The sequence below is a fragment of the Artibeus jamaicensis genome, unplaced genomic scaffold (assembly GCF_021234435.1).
Source record: "Artibeus jamaicensis isolate MK-2021 breed Jamaican fruit bat unplaced genomic scaffold, CSHL_Jam_final contig_834, whole genome shotgun sequence".
Taxonomy (NCBI): domain Eukaryota; kingdom Metazoa; phylum Chordata; class Mammalia; order Chiroptera; family Phyllostomidae; genus Artibeus; species Artibeus jamaicensis.
In genome coordinates, this window is record NW_026521981.1 from 3841970 (window position 1) to 3857377 (window position 15408).

The following is a 15408-nucleotide window of genomic DNA, read 5'->3' on the forward strand; positions in this document are numbered from 1 at the left end:
AGATTGTGGGATTGTGGGGGGGGTGAGGTGCACAAGGTAGCTGGCAAATCAGGCAGTCTCACATTCGCATGCAGATAAACCAGGCGAAATTGGGCAGTGAGACAGACCTCACAACCCGGGGCTCCAGTGTGGGGAAATAAAGCCTCAAAACACCAATTGAAAACACCTGTGGGGGCTGAGTTGCCGGGAGAGACTTCTAGCCTCACAGGAGAGTTTGTTGGCGAGACCCACAGGGTCCTAGAATATACACAAGCCCACATGGAAATCAGCACCAGAAAAGCCCAGTTTGCCTGGGAGAAGTGGCAGAAAGTACTGAAATTTAGCAGAGAGTAAAGCAACCCCATTGTTTTCTCTTGGACTCCTCCCCCACAAACAGCGTCAAAATGCAGGCATGTGGGTTGCCCTGCCCTGGTGAATACCTAAGGCTCCGCCTCTCACTGCATAACAGGCATGTCAAGAGAAAAAAAAAATGGCCCAAACAAAAGAACAGATTAAAGCTCCAGAACAAATACAACTGAGCAAAAAAGAGATAGCCAACCTATCAGATGCATAGTTTAAAGCACTGGTGATCAGGACGCTCACAGAATTGGTTGAATTTGGTCACAAATTAGATGAGAAAATGAAGGCTATGCTAAGTAAAATAAAATAAAATGTACAGGGAACCAATAGTGGTGGGAAGTAAACTGGGACTCAGATCAATAGAGTGGACCAGAAGGAAGAAAGAAACATCCAAACAGAAAAGAATGAAGAAACAAGAATTCAAAAAAAAAAATGAGGAGAGGCTTAGAAACCTCCAAGCCATCTTTAAACATTCCAAAATCTGAATTATAGGAGTACCAGAAAGGGAAGAGGAAGAGAAACAAGTGGAAAAGTTATTTGAACAAATAATAAAGGAGAACTTCCCTAATCTGGCAAAGGACATAGACTTCCAGAAGTCTAGGAAGTTCAGAGTCCCAAATAAGTTGGACCCATGGAGGAACACACCAAGGCACATCATAATTATATTACCCAAGATTAAAGATAAGGAGAAAATCTTAAAAGCAGCAAGAGAAAAAGAGACAGTTACTTACAAAGAAGTGCCCATGAAACTGTCAGCTGATTTCTCAAGAGACTTTACAGGCAAGAAGGGGCTGGAAAGAAGTATTCCAAGTCATGAAATCCAAAGACCTACATCCAAGATTGCTCTATCCAGTGAAGCTTTCATTTAGAATGGAAGGGCAGATAAAGTGTTTCTCAGATAAGGTCAAATTAAAGGAGTCCATCATCACCAAGTCCTTATTATATGAAATGTTAAAGGGACTTACCTAAGAAAAAGAAGATAAAAAACATGCATAGTAAACTGACAGCAAAGTCACAATTATTAACAACCACACCTAAAACAAAAACAAGAACAAACTAAGCAAACAACTAGAGCAGGAACAGAATCAGAGAAATAGAGACCACATGGAGGGTTAGCAACAGGGGAGTGGGTGGGGGAGAGAGGGAAAAAAGGTACAGAGAATAAGTAGCATAGATGGTAGGTAGAAAATAAGGGGAAGGTAAGAAGAGTATGGGAAATGTAGAAACTAAAGAAATAAGCATGACCCAAGGACATGAACTAAAGGGGGGGAATGTGGGTAGGAGAAGATATGCAGGGTGGAGGGGAATAAAGGGGGGAAAATGGGACAACTGTAATAGCATAATCAATAAAATATATTAAAAAAGAAAAAAGGAAGGTGAGCATAATCAGTATAAAAAATATTTACACCTTTATTTGTACCATTACCAAACGGGTTACTATGCAAGCCAATTAAGAATTTTTCCCTAGAAAGAATGAATAATTATAGGAGGGGATGTCTGCATTGGAAATTTGCACTATTTAAAAGGTTTCACCAAAAATCATTTAAAAGCAATAATGTAATATTTAAATACTGTTTGTAAAATAAAGCAAAGAACATGTGTCAAGAGCTACGATTTTGTGGTTTTATGCCCAGAGAGGGAACTCTGAGTAGGAGATGGAAGAGATGAACAGCAGAATTTACACTTGCTGAGTCAGACAGTCTTCTATGATACTTAGAGATCATGAAAATATCTGTCAGTTTAGACACTGGAAAAAGTCAAAGACAAAGCAGATAATCAATTCTTCCCTCATCCACAAATCCATTACAGATAGGTCATTCATTCTTCATGCATCTAAAATAACTGAGCAGAGGTAAAATCATATGTAAAGCTTCACTGAAAAAATCACATTTTCTTTCAGACAAGTTATGAACAAGGAATAGCTGTGAATTAGGTTGACCATAATCATAGTTCTTGTTGTCTTAAATACAAACCGGTCTTTGTTATAATTGCTTTATAGCTATGTGAAGCAGTTTATGAAAATAGAAGAGTCAAAATTACTGTAGAAACTACATCTTAGAAATTCCTGCAATCTTTTTTTAAAATATTTTATTTATTTATCTTTAGAGGGGAAGGGAAGGAGAGAAGGGAACATATCAGTGTATGGTTGCCTCTCATGAGTCCCCTGCTGGGGACTGGCCTGCAACCCAGGCATGTGCCCTGACTGGGAATCTAACCTCAATCCTTCGGTTCACAGGCCCACACTCAATCCACTGAGCTACACCAGCCAGGGATCCTGTAATCTTTTTTATAATAAAAAAATCTCCATATGGTTGTATTTTTAATTAAATGGATTATTATAAGTAGAACCTGGCTTTTAAATCTCTGAACCATGTTTTCCTAATTTTTTTGAAGAAAGCACTTCAACTACAGAAACAATTCAATGTCTGATCTTCATGGATGGACCCACTGGCTGAGTGTTCTGATGAAAACTCTACAGAAATGCTAACAAGTAATTATAGATATATGAACTACAACTTTTTATTAGATGCTATACTTCTAACCACAAGTCCAACTCTCACCAATGGAAGTGATGTGTGACACTTTCAGTGCAAGGAGACCCAGCAAGGAGAATTCATCATTTATTTCTGCTGAGAAGATTGTGAGACCCAAGGTCAGAGGTCAGCAAAATGTGGCCTGTGGACAAAATCTAGCTTGGTTTTGTAAATAAAATTTTATAGTGTAGATAACAATAGTGTTCCAATGAAAACATGACATATCATTTCTAACAGAATGAATTACTTCTTGTGAAAACTAGTTTTATAATAGCAGCCTGGGCTGAGAAATTTATAACGAGTAAATTAGTGATTGAGTGCAAAAATTCATTTCCATGAATAGTATTGCTTTTAAGAAATCAGAAATTCAACATACATTCCTTCTATAGGACCAACAGAACAGTTGCTATGTGTGCTGTATGCCTGTGGCTGACAAGGCTAAATTTCTATCAAGGACTCATGTTTCTCTTCCATGATGCAGAAGTAGGTGTTGCTGGGAAGTCATTTCTGAGCCAGGAGCTGCATTTCCCAAGCAACTTTGTATCCTGGTAAAACCACAAGTCTAACTCTCACCAATGGAAGTGATGTATAACACTTTCAGTGCAAGGAGACCCAGCAAGGAGAATTCATCATTTATTTCTGCTGAGAAGATTGTGAGACCCAAGGTCAGAGGTCAGCAAAATGTGGCCTGTGGACAAAATCTAGCTTGATTTTGTAAATAAAATTTTATGGAAGACAGCCATATTTAGTCATCTATGGCTACTTTCTTCACTACAGCTATGGAATTGAGGAACTGCCAGGGACTGTGTAGCCCAAAAAGCCTAAAATATTGGCTATCTTGCCTTTTAAAGAAACAGTTTTGCAGGTTGTGTCATAGGGGTTAGTGGAGGCAGAGAACAGAAGAAGCCTGGGTCCTTGAATCATCATAATGAGGCAAAGTGCCTGATCAGAAATACCCATTTGCATTCCGAAGGAAAGAGAAAAAAAATTTCTGTACTTGAGGCATCTTAATTTTTTAATTTAAAAATTGTATATTTTAGTACGTGTTCAAAGAGAATTAGAGGGCCAAAGTTTTATAGAATACTTGAATAGCATTGATAATTTGATATAAAAGTGGTTAATATCCCAGGGCAATAAAAATATAACCTTTGAGTTATCTTTTCTATGGAAGAGAAATTATTTCTATCACCACCGGAAGAAATTCACTGGATTGTTATCAGATAAGAATCATTTTCATCACTATCAGTTTTCTAGAAGTTATTACCTATCTACTAACTGACAATAAATAGCAGTTCAAGCAAAGGAACCCACACCTAGAGAATTAGATAATTCCCAGGCAGATATGCTAAATATTATGTCATTGAACACTAAAAAGTACATGCAGTAATATCTTTTGGATATTGAGGTAAATAAATATGGTCTGAGTGACTGAATTTGCATTGATTTAATTGCAGAATCATGGGATTCTGTGATAGTAAACACAAATTTATCTTTGTAATACACCACAAAGTTCAGGTTCTTTTAGTGTTTTGGTTTTTCCCTTTCAGCCCAAAATATGTAGTTTTCCAAACTTGCTTTCCATATGGTAACCTGAAAAAATTTCATCATATTCTCTAATGCTCCTTGGTTTACTCATGACAGTAAGGCTGCTAGTGGGGAATGGAGTTTTTACAGCTCTGCATGTTATGTATGAATTCTCTAGCCAGATGGTGCAGCCATGTTTTGTTTGCAATCAGAAGCCTGGATCTGTGCTAAGTGAAAGACTAGTGAGACTTGGCTCCTCCTGCAGACAGGGAGTGCCAGCCAGAACCAGTGCATAGTTTTCTTTAGCTGATTAACCAGCAGATAAAAGTTTAATACTTCCTAGATTGGAATACTCCACAGGCTTCCCAAAGATATGGAGGAAAATGGAGAAATCTACACATAATCTCTTTATGTGTTGGCTATGTGTTACTGCTGGTGTGTTTTTTCCCTCAGTGTATGAGGTGGTCTTCCAACATGTAAATAATTTCCAGTTAAAAGCATTATGCTGAGTGAAATAAGCCAGGTGTTGAAAGACAAATACCATATGATCTCACCTTTAACAGGAAGCTAAACAACAAAACAAACAAGCAAGCAAAATAAAAACAAAGACACTGAAATAGAGAACAGGGGGGACAATGACCAGAGGGGAGAGGGGAGAGGGGAGGGAATTTCAGGGGAAAAAGGGGAGGAATTTAGAAGAACTAGTATAAAGGACACATGGACAACAGCTAAAGGGGGTGGAAATGGGAGGGAGGTGGGGAGCATGGGGGTGGGGCTGGGATGGGAGTAAAAGACAGAAAACTGTGCTTGAAAAATAACTAAATAAAAAAAGAGACTTCTGCCAAGATGGAGGCATAGGTGGAAGCACTGTATCTTCTCACACAACCAAGTTTAAAAACAATAAAGTTTTAGCAACAAAAACGCAGCCAAACCACAGAAAATTTAACTATATGGAAGTCTGACAACAACAAACCCTTCAGCCAAACTGGTAAGAGGAGCAGAGCCAGCAGCAGAGTGGGGTTGGGCAGGAAAGATCCACTGAGTAAAATAAGGGTAGAAGTGAAGGCTATATAAAGTGAAATAAAGGAAAATATGCAGGGAACCAGCAGTGAAGGGAAGAAAACTGACTCAAATTAACAATTTGGAATAAAAGGAAGAAATAAACATTCAACTGGAACAGAATGAAGAAACAAGAATTAAAAAAAAAGGAGGAGAGGCTCAGGAATCTCTGGGACAACTTTAAGTGTTCCAACAGCTGAATCATAGAGGTGCCAGAAAGAGAAGAGGAAGAGCAAGAAATTGTAAACTTCTTTGAAAAAATACCGAAGGAGTACTTCCCATTCTGGCTAAGAAAATAGACATACAAATCTAGGAAGCTCATAGAATCTCAAAGAAGTTGGACCCAAAAAGGAATGCACCAAGGTACATCATAATTAAACTGCCAAAGATTAAAGATAAGGAGATAATTCTAAAAGCAGGAAGAAAAAAAAGAGTTCTTACAAAGGAGTTTTGGTAAGACTATCAGCTGATTTCTTAAAAGAAATTTTGCAGGCAAGAAGGGCCTAGAAGGAAGTACTCTAAGTCATGAAAGGCAAGAACCTACATCTAAGATTAGTCTATCCAACAAAGCTTTTAAAAAAGATTTTATTTATTTTTAGAGAGGGGAAGGGAGAGAGAAAGAGAGGGACAGAAACGTCAGTATGTGGTTGCCTATTGCGCACCCCCCACTGGGCACCTGGCACGTGCCCTGATCTGGGAATAGAACCAGCGACCATTTGGTTCAAATGCTTGGTGGATTGAGGCTGGCACACAATCCACTGAGCCACACCAGCCAGGGCAGCTTTTATTTAGAATGGAAGGGCAGATAAATTCTTCCCAGATAAGGTCAAGTTAAAGGAGTTCATCATTACCAAGCCCATATTATATGAAATGTTAGAGGGATGTATCTAAGAAAAAGAAGATAAAAACTATGAACAGTAAAATGACAACAAACTCGCAACTATTGACAACTGAACATAAAAAAGCAAAAACAAAAACAAATTAAGCCAACAAGTAGAAAGGAACAGAATCACAGAAATGGAGATCACATGGAGGGTTATTAACAGGGAACTGGAGGGGGAGAATGAGAGAAAAGGTACAGGGAATAAGAAGCATAATTGGTTGGTACAAAACAGACAGGGAGAGGTTAAGAATAGTTTAGGAAATGGAGAAGCCAAAGAACTTATACGTAGGACCCATGGACACGAACTAAGAGGGTAGGATGCTAGAGGGAGTGAGGGTACTGGATGGAGAAGAATAAAGGGGAGAAAAAAATGGAACAACTGTAATAGCATAATCAATAGATATAATTAAAAATCCATAAAGCATTTTACATTCATATTTATATATACTGTAAACATTTTAACTCAAGAGGCTGAACTAGAAAACCTTCATGTTCTTGAGTTTGTGATCAAGGTTATTTTATTTTATATACTGATGTTAACACTGGCAGATAGACATTCAAGTAAACATTAAAAAAATTCAAGTCTGTTAGATTTGAGAAGAAAAGCTTAATGAGGAATTGGGACTTAAATAAATTGTCATATTGAGGAAAGCATTTTTAAGCACAGATAGGCATGACATGAGATAACTATGAGAGAATCAATTCAAAATGCCTAAATAATGTTTCTGGAAAAGCACATATTTTGATTTAAAACTCTAAAAATTAATAATCTAATGTTAATCTATAGACCTTTTGATTTTTAAAAATCATTTTTATCAAATATTTCAGAATATAGTTTCCATCAACATAACTACCCACAACATTTCTTTTTTCTTTTTTAAAAGCTTGCTGAATGTTCATTTGTTTGTTCACTTATTCATCCAACAAACATTCCTTAAGTGCCTGTAAAGCATCCTCGTTGCCCTGGGAGCAGGGTATTGCCTACCACACCCCATAGGGCACATGGTTATACAAGAGAATTGGCTACAAAGCCAGGCTGCCTGAGTTTGACTCTAAGCACCTCCACTTATTAGCTGTGTAACCTTGGACAATTTATTAAAGGTCATTGTGTTCAGTGTCTTCATTTTCAAAATGGAAATTTAATAACAGTTTTTATATCATTGGGTCTTTGGGAGGATTAAATTAAATACTCTGGAAAATTCCTGGGGCAGTCAAGGCAAATAGTAATATACTTCTGCTATAATAATTATCTGTAATATTGTTCAGTTCAAATATATAATATAACAAACTGTGTCCTGTTACCAAAGTTATTCGTGTCTATATATTATAAAGGAAACACATTTTGTATTTACTAAATATTTCCCCTTGTACCTATCCCCAAATAACACAAATATATCTTTTTATCCTCTGAACCAAGTGAACTAAAAGAAGAAATAGGATGAAGGCATTCTTGCTTCCTTGTTTAATCGCCTGTTCAGAGAAGGGCAGTTCAAAGGGCTGGTTTTCTCAAATGGTGATCTACAATGAGTCAGCACAGTTAATTTTGCCATGGATGTTTTAACTGTCTGGGGAAATGACTCCAAGAAGAGTGTGCTTGGGTAGAATAGGTAGGGCAGCCACATTTCCACATGTCAGCCAGCAGGGCAACAATTCCAGAAGTCAAGGAGATTCTGTACTAGGTTATATCTATATATCCAGCTGTCATAACCACCTCATGGGGACTTGCATTTCCTTTGATACCATTTTAATTAAGCTCATGGTGCCCTGAGATGAGCAATCTCATGGACCATTACTGCATCATCCCTGAACCTGACTGTTATCAGTGCTCACATGATCTCAAATTAGAGGTATCAATCTCATTAAGAGAGTTAGTCATACTACTAACAGAAATGTGATGTCTCCATGACCACATTGCCAGCTAGCAGCAACCCCAGTTTTAATATTTAAGTACATTTGAGTTTATATTTTTATGTATAATATGAGGCTGTGTGGCATTGAATTTTGGGGGATGTGCTCTATTGTAATGAGCAAGAGACCAGACACACTGGTGTACAACGCAGCACGTAACCTTGGGAAAACCATCTGACTTTTGTGTGTTATTCAAGATGAGATGAATATTGATGCCCAAAGGGCCGTTGTGAAGCCAAATGTGGAAATTTTTAAAAAAGGAAAGAGCTATGCAAATGTGGCTATTAATATAACTTTCAAAATAGAGATGCAAGTCTTCAAGGATGATTTAATTGACACTGACTACAGAGTAATCTGTTTTCTTATGCCTCCACATACACCAGAAGGTGACTGGTAAGTTCACACTGAGTTGTTTATACAGCAACTTTCTAACACACTGACATGCAAATTATGTACTTTCTGCTAAATTGCATTCAGTTGATAGAAATAGCCAACTCAGCAGAGTACAAATGGGTAGCATGGTACGGCTAACATTCTTGCCCACTGACTGAGGAAAAAAATTTTTTTTGTTCAAGCCACAGTTGATTAGAAAGAGATCTTGTCTAGAATTGGTGATGAGCAGATCTGGGCTGGTTGTGCTGACAAAGCAAATGGTAAATTGATCACTTGCTGTATATCAGGTGCAATTAAACAAAAAGGGTTGCTATGGGAAACTTGAGGGCTACCAAGGAATCAATTTGGAACACCTGATTAATAATTAGGAAGGAAGTAACAGTGAGGCCCTTATCAGAGGCAGAAGGCCAGCAGGGCACACTAGAGGCCACTTGTAATTAATGCTTACTAATATTAGTGCTACTTGGTTCAGAAATGGGGTCTGTGTATAAACCATACCAAAACAACATAGCTTCCCAGGGCAGACAGCCCAGCTTCTTTCCTGATTTCACCATCTGAAGTGTTGAGAAGAGGCAAATGGTGTAAAAGCCTTCTGCCATTCAGTCCAGTTTCTTATTTAGAACATTGCGCTAAGATACTAAGTTAACAGTTTTAATTGTTATGTTAAAAAGTAGTCTCTTTGGTCTGTTTCAGGGTCTAAAATCATTTCCCTAATGCTGCTAAAAATTCACCTTAAGAATTTGGGTTACCAGAGCATCCAGGAAAAGCATGTGGCTATCTTGTGTATTACAGAGCACTCCTGGAAGGCATGTAAAAGTTCATGATTTGTGGGAGCCACTGGACTTTCCTGGTGAGAGGCCAATAGCCTGAATGACTGACAGAAGATGGTAGTCGAATCCTGGTTCCACAATCTGGGTGCCATATTTGAGAGGCACCCCCTAAATTTCACATGCCAGGAGAGGCACTGGATACTTGAGATGAAGCAAGCCGTAGAGGAAGTGATAGCCTTTGGGCAGGTGTACAATCAGTCACCTTCAACGTGGTAGCTATCAAATGATTCGAGCAAGCAAAGGGAGCTGTGAGCAAATGCAGGATGATGCATGCTGCCTACCCAGAGCTGATCCCTGAAGGACCAGTGGGGTTTCATCAGGCAGAGAGTAAGTAAGGAAGTCCAAGAAATGGAAAGGTCATGTGCAAAGGCACATGGTGTGCTTGGGGAACCAGATGGCATGCCTCATTAAACCTCAGATTTTCCAGTGGTAAATTTCCACTGCACAGGACTGTCCTGAGAATGCAATAAGGTGATGTCATGCTAACTTCTTTATGTCAAAGTAAGGTTTGGGAATTGCTTGTGTCAGAGTCATCTGAGGTACTTGTAAAAAATCCAGAATATGGCATCTCAAGTCAGATATCCTGGAATCCTGGATTTAAATCTGGAGTGCAGCCCAAGGAGGTGACTTTTTAAAGGGACCTAGGTACTAATGATGGAGAACAACTGATATTGTCTACAGAGATCCTGAGCAATTCAGAGGTGAACTAAACTGATTTCAAAGACTCACTGTGTAGCTAAAGGACTAGGTCAGCATATTTCCAAAGCTGGACTGAAATAGAAAAAAAATACAGAAAGATATGAGTACATATATTGAGAGGAGATATTTCCCATGAGTCTTCTGTCTTGATCTATATAGAAATGCACTTGATATTTAAAAGAAGTCAAAACTGAAGAACTTGCAAAAATATATATATATAAATGTGTATGTATATATATGTGTGTATGTATGTATGTGTATGTGTGTGTGTGTATTGCATTCAATGGTGCATAAAGTGCTATATGCATATTATATGACAAAGTCAGCATTAAATACCAAGCAATTCTAACTGCAATGCAGCAAGAAATTAGAAAACTCTCCATAATTTTACTTGAAATCACATATTATTTTCTTCCAATTAGCACTTTATGATTTAATATTATGACCTGATTTTTTTCTGTCAAAGTCTTTTTTTCAAAGCTTAGCACTGAAAATAATTGTACTAGTATTTATGAAAAAATACTTGATTAAATGGGCCTACATATCGTTGTAATTGCTTTCTACTGGCAAGTTAGTAGTAAAATAAAATGGGGTATTATTCAACTGTCAAAACTCAGGATTTACTATCATTAGTATAGTTCAAATTGAATGTAATTGTGGAATTTTCACTACAGTGTAGAAGAGAGAGTTTAAAGCCATGACTTCTGAGTTGGGAAGGGGAAGTCTGTAGAGGGTCAAGGAGGAAGCTCCAAAGAAGGCAGATGGCAGGAGAGAGGGTGTGTGGGCATGAAATTCACATAGAGAGAGCCAGTGGTAGTGAAAAGGGGTGGGATTTGGAAACAGACCTGTATTCACATACAGGTATCTTCGTGTATTTGGCAAAGTAATGAGCAATATAATCCTCAATTTTTTCAGTAAAATGGCAATATTATTGTCTATGTTACAGGACTGCTATGAAAATTCAATTTCAGCAGATACTGGACTCTAAGCAAGTGATAACTATTAAAAACTAAACACAGATATAGCCAACAGCAACTTTAAAATATTTTACTTTTAATCCTCAGAATGAATTTCAAGCAATGATTTGGTGGCTGAAGAATCAAACATAAACTCTCCCTTTCCAATGTCATTAGCTGCACAGGCTTAGAACAGTTAAAACTATTGATGGGCAGGCTTGCCAGAGTGTGCTCTTGGGAAGCAGGGTTCCTTTTGGCAAGATTTCATTTAGACTGAATTCTTCAATAGTGAGGTTTTAAAAACAACTACTGGTTTTAAATACACAGAGTTGGAAAACATTGGTGCTGGAATATTTTGATGCTTCTGAACCACTTGGGGAGGGCTTAATAACATCAGTTTGTATGACTAACATTCTTGCCCACACTGACTGAGAAGTAAAAATCCTCTTTTTTCTTTTCCCCAAGCCACAGTTGATTGGAAAGAGATCTCAGGCTGGAATCAGAGATGAGCAGATCTGGGCTCGTTGTGCTGACAAAGCAAATGCATTTATTATTGTCTGTAGATTACCATAAAAAGGGGAATATGGAGAAATTGAGTCAAGTCAAGCTCTTAGTCATATCCTTTAAACAGAGAAAAATGTGATGCCAGGGATTTGTTTCCAGCCAGTCTTGTTTTTCTCAGGTGTGAACTGATGGACAACCACAAGTTCAGAAAATATAAATAACATTGGTTCCAAAGGGAAATGGTAGACACCTATGACCTTTTTTAAAAAGGATAGCAGACCGTGAAGATGCTCACATAGGGAATTAGAATTTCTATGTGAAGTCTTAAAAGGAAAGTAAAATGTGATTGCAAATGGTCTTACAAACGGAAGGTATCTGGCCACACAGGTCCACAAACCCTCAGCTTATGGAGTCCTAGAAAAGTGTGGGGGGAATGCGGTTAGGATGGCAATCAGAGTAATTTTGTGGTGCATGGGCTGTGGATTTCCTCTGGGCAGGCCCTTCTCAGGTTGAGCAACTCCCAAGGGGCTACCCTCTTCAGGAAGCCTGAAAGGGGATGTTGCTTATACATGTTGTCCCCTGAGTCAGGATTGTATACCACTAGGTTCCAGGCATCATGGAGGGAAACCAAGAAGCAGTGCTGTGAGCAAGAAGTCAGCAGTTTGAGAGCAGCCTTCAGGCTGCATAGGGATTTATTTCCCAACAAGACACAATCCAACTCATGTCTGTCTCCTCTGTGGCCTACACCAGGGTCTCACCAGTTCAACAGATTCACTTGGGTTAAGCTCATCTGAATTCATTATTACCTAGAATGGTACCTAGTAATCATAAAAAAACACTTTCATTTTTGTGGGTGATTGGCTTTTTACCTGCCCTCCCTAATTCCCATCTCACCTACTTTCTCCTAGAATCATATAAAACACATTTAGCCAATTCAGGGATATTGGAGAGAATCAAATGAAAAAAAATTGGCAGCAGTAATCTTGTTTAATTTATTTAGGGGAGAAACTCAAATTATTTTTTGTACAACTAGATTGATTATATAGAGTTTTAAATCAAATGTCAAAATTTGGAAATCTGTGACAACAGAAATAAAACCTCTTTGGTAAAGAAAACCCCTATGAGTCATTTTTGATTCTTTTGTTACTGTAGTAATTTTATTAGAAAAAAATTACAGTGTTTTTCTGGAGACAAAAGCACAATCTCTAGTTCTAAACCTTTGTCAATGCAGCACAAAAGCACAGAGATATTTTGTTTAATACCAGAAACCCACAGATGAAAAACTGAGTCATCGGTAACCAAGGAAACAAACAGTAGATGGTCGGGTATCACTGAGACTCTTTCAAAGGAAAGATAAGAAGGGGTAGGAGAAAGAAAATGCAACATAGGTTAAATCCCACAGCAAGAAAAGACGTACTATGCCAGAGTATACTGTAAATACCATCTCCATTTGCATTTTGCTGATTTTTTAAAAAACAAAGTTCCCTGATGCAAACAATTCAGCACAAGGAATACCGATTTTGGGCCTTAGTCTGAATTGTGGTTTATAACAAAATACAGTAATGTTTCGTCTGCCTGTGCTCCTTTGAGTTTCCCCAGTTTTTCCCTTAGGGGTTGTTACCCCAAAGTCCACACCAGACACTATTTTCTGCCAAAATATTTGCTGTTGTGATTTCTACATTATCATTTCTGGAATATAACATTGCCAACTGTACCTCATCATGATGTGCACCTGACATCTGCCTACACAATCATCTCTCCCCATTTTAAGTCACCAGACACACAGGATGCCAGTCATGCACTCAGAACAAACAACATGTAGAACCCTGGGCCAAGAAACAGACAACCAAAGAGATAAAACAAACATACTGAGTAAAAAGATGAAAGATACCCAACTGGAAAAATATCAAGAGAAAGCATAGAAACTACTTTGCCAAAGCTAAGTACATAGCAGTATACATGGGAAAGAGGGAATGAGTGGAACAAGGGTTGCCATTAGAAAGCCTTGGGCTGGCTTTCTGGGCCAGCTGAAGGAGGAAGCAGAGTGGGAAGGAGACACAGAAAGCTTCTAAGGTAGGGAATGCGGCAGGTGTGACTGCTCCAAGATACAAGAGAACAATTCGTACTTGCTATAATTAAGTGAGTGTGTGGGTGCCTGTGTGTAATGGGGCTTGCTTGGCTTGAACATGGAGTCTAACCTGCAGTCTAAGAAGGGGCTGGTGGGTGAAAAAAGCATGAGATTAGGAATCTGGAGTTCATAGAATTAGAACTGAAGGAGAGAGATTTTGAAAACAAAAGGTACACTGCTCAGCCGTTCATCTTCAGGCAGATGAATATCCACACCATTGGGCAAATAATGTGGCACCTTGTTGATTTTTATATTTTCTGAAATGAGACTCTATGACATTATAAATATAATTACTACCTTTTACTCAGTGCTTTCTGGGTGTCAGATGTGTCAGTCAAACTTTATGAGTATTATGTCTAATCTTCATGCTAATCCTGCAAGGTATGCACAATTATTCTCATTTCACAGATGAGAAGTCTATGGTTCAGAGAAGGTGGTAACTTGCTCAAGATCACACAGCTATTTGCTTCTAGGATTCAGATCCAGATCTGATTCCCAAAGTTGCACAATCCCACTACAGCATGCTCAGAGGTGCATTTCAGAGGTCATGAGATTCAGGAAATCATTTCTGCATGGTAGCCCACCTCAATCCTCTGTTCCTGGAAACGTGGTCAAATATTTAAAACAAATAAAATTGTCAGACATTATCCTGAGCTGAGAAGAGAAAATTCCTTTGGTCATCCCTTGGATTTTCTGCCAGTGGCATAGGGCAGAAGTACCAGCATGATGCCATGGACAGATATCACACCTGCTTTCCTGTTCCTGTTCTTAGATAATGCAACCAACTAAGAAACCTAGAAATTAAATTGCATGTGGGATTGTAGTCCTAGGGGACCTGAAACTGCCTACTTGTGGTTTCTCTTTGGAAGCAAGCCAGGAATTTCTTGGCAATGAGTGAATGGGAAGACCTTAGGTGCCATCCTAAGATATTTTTAATGTGAACATTGTCATGCAGGAAGCTGCTCCCAATTAGGCTTAAGTAGTGGGCAAAAAAGTGCTGTCTCCAGGGAGGCAACATTGCCTGGTTCTGAATGGAGGCTGCTGGCGTACAGCTTGATGGAATGAATCGGGCTTGAGGATTTGGGGGGATGCCAAGCAACAAATTAGTTTTGCATCTATGAGATGAGGTTGTAATTTCTCTTTCCTTGGCCAGGAGGAGGGAATAAAATTTTTCAGGTGAATGTTCTGAGGAAGTCCCCACAGACAGGTGGAATGTTAAAGTGCTCTATGTAAATCTGATCCCACATACATGGGATAAGACCAGAGCTGGTACATTTTGGTTTGAAAAGAATGAATTTTGCATTTTTAAAAGTTAAAAAAGAAAGAAGAATATTAGACACAGAACATACATAGCCTGCAAACCTAAAATATTTATTATCTGGCCTGTTCGTGCTGATCCTTGGCTTGAACATTGCCACCATAGGACTTTAGGATCTCATGGTTCCACTCTGGGTATTTGATCACTATGCCTTTTACCTCATTCTCAATTTTTGTTTCAATCTTTCTTCTCTCTTGGATTCTTCCATCCAGCTTAAAAACATCTTTATGTTTCCATGACCCTACCACCTCTGATAAGAACTTTCTCCTTGACCAAATGCAGACTCCTCTGAGTCCTCTTCTAGATTAGGCTTAAATCTTGGCCTATATGGAC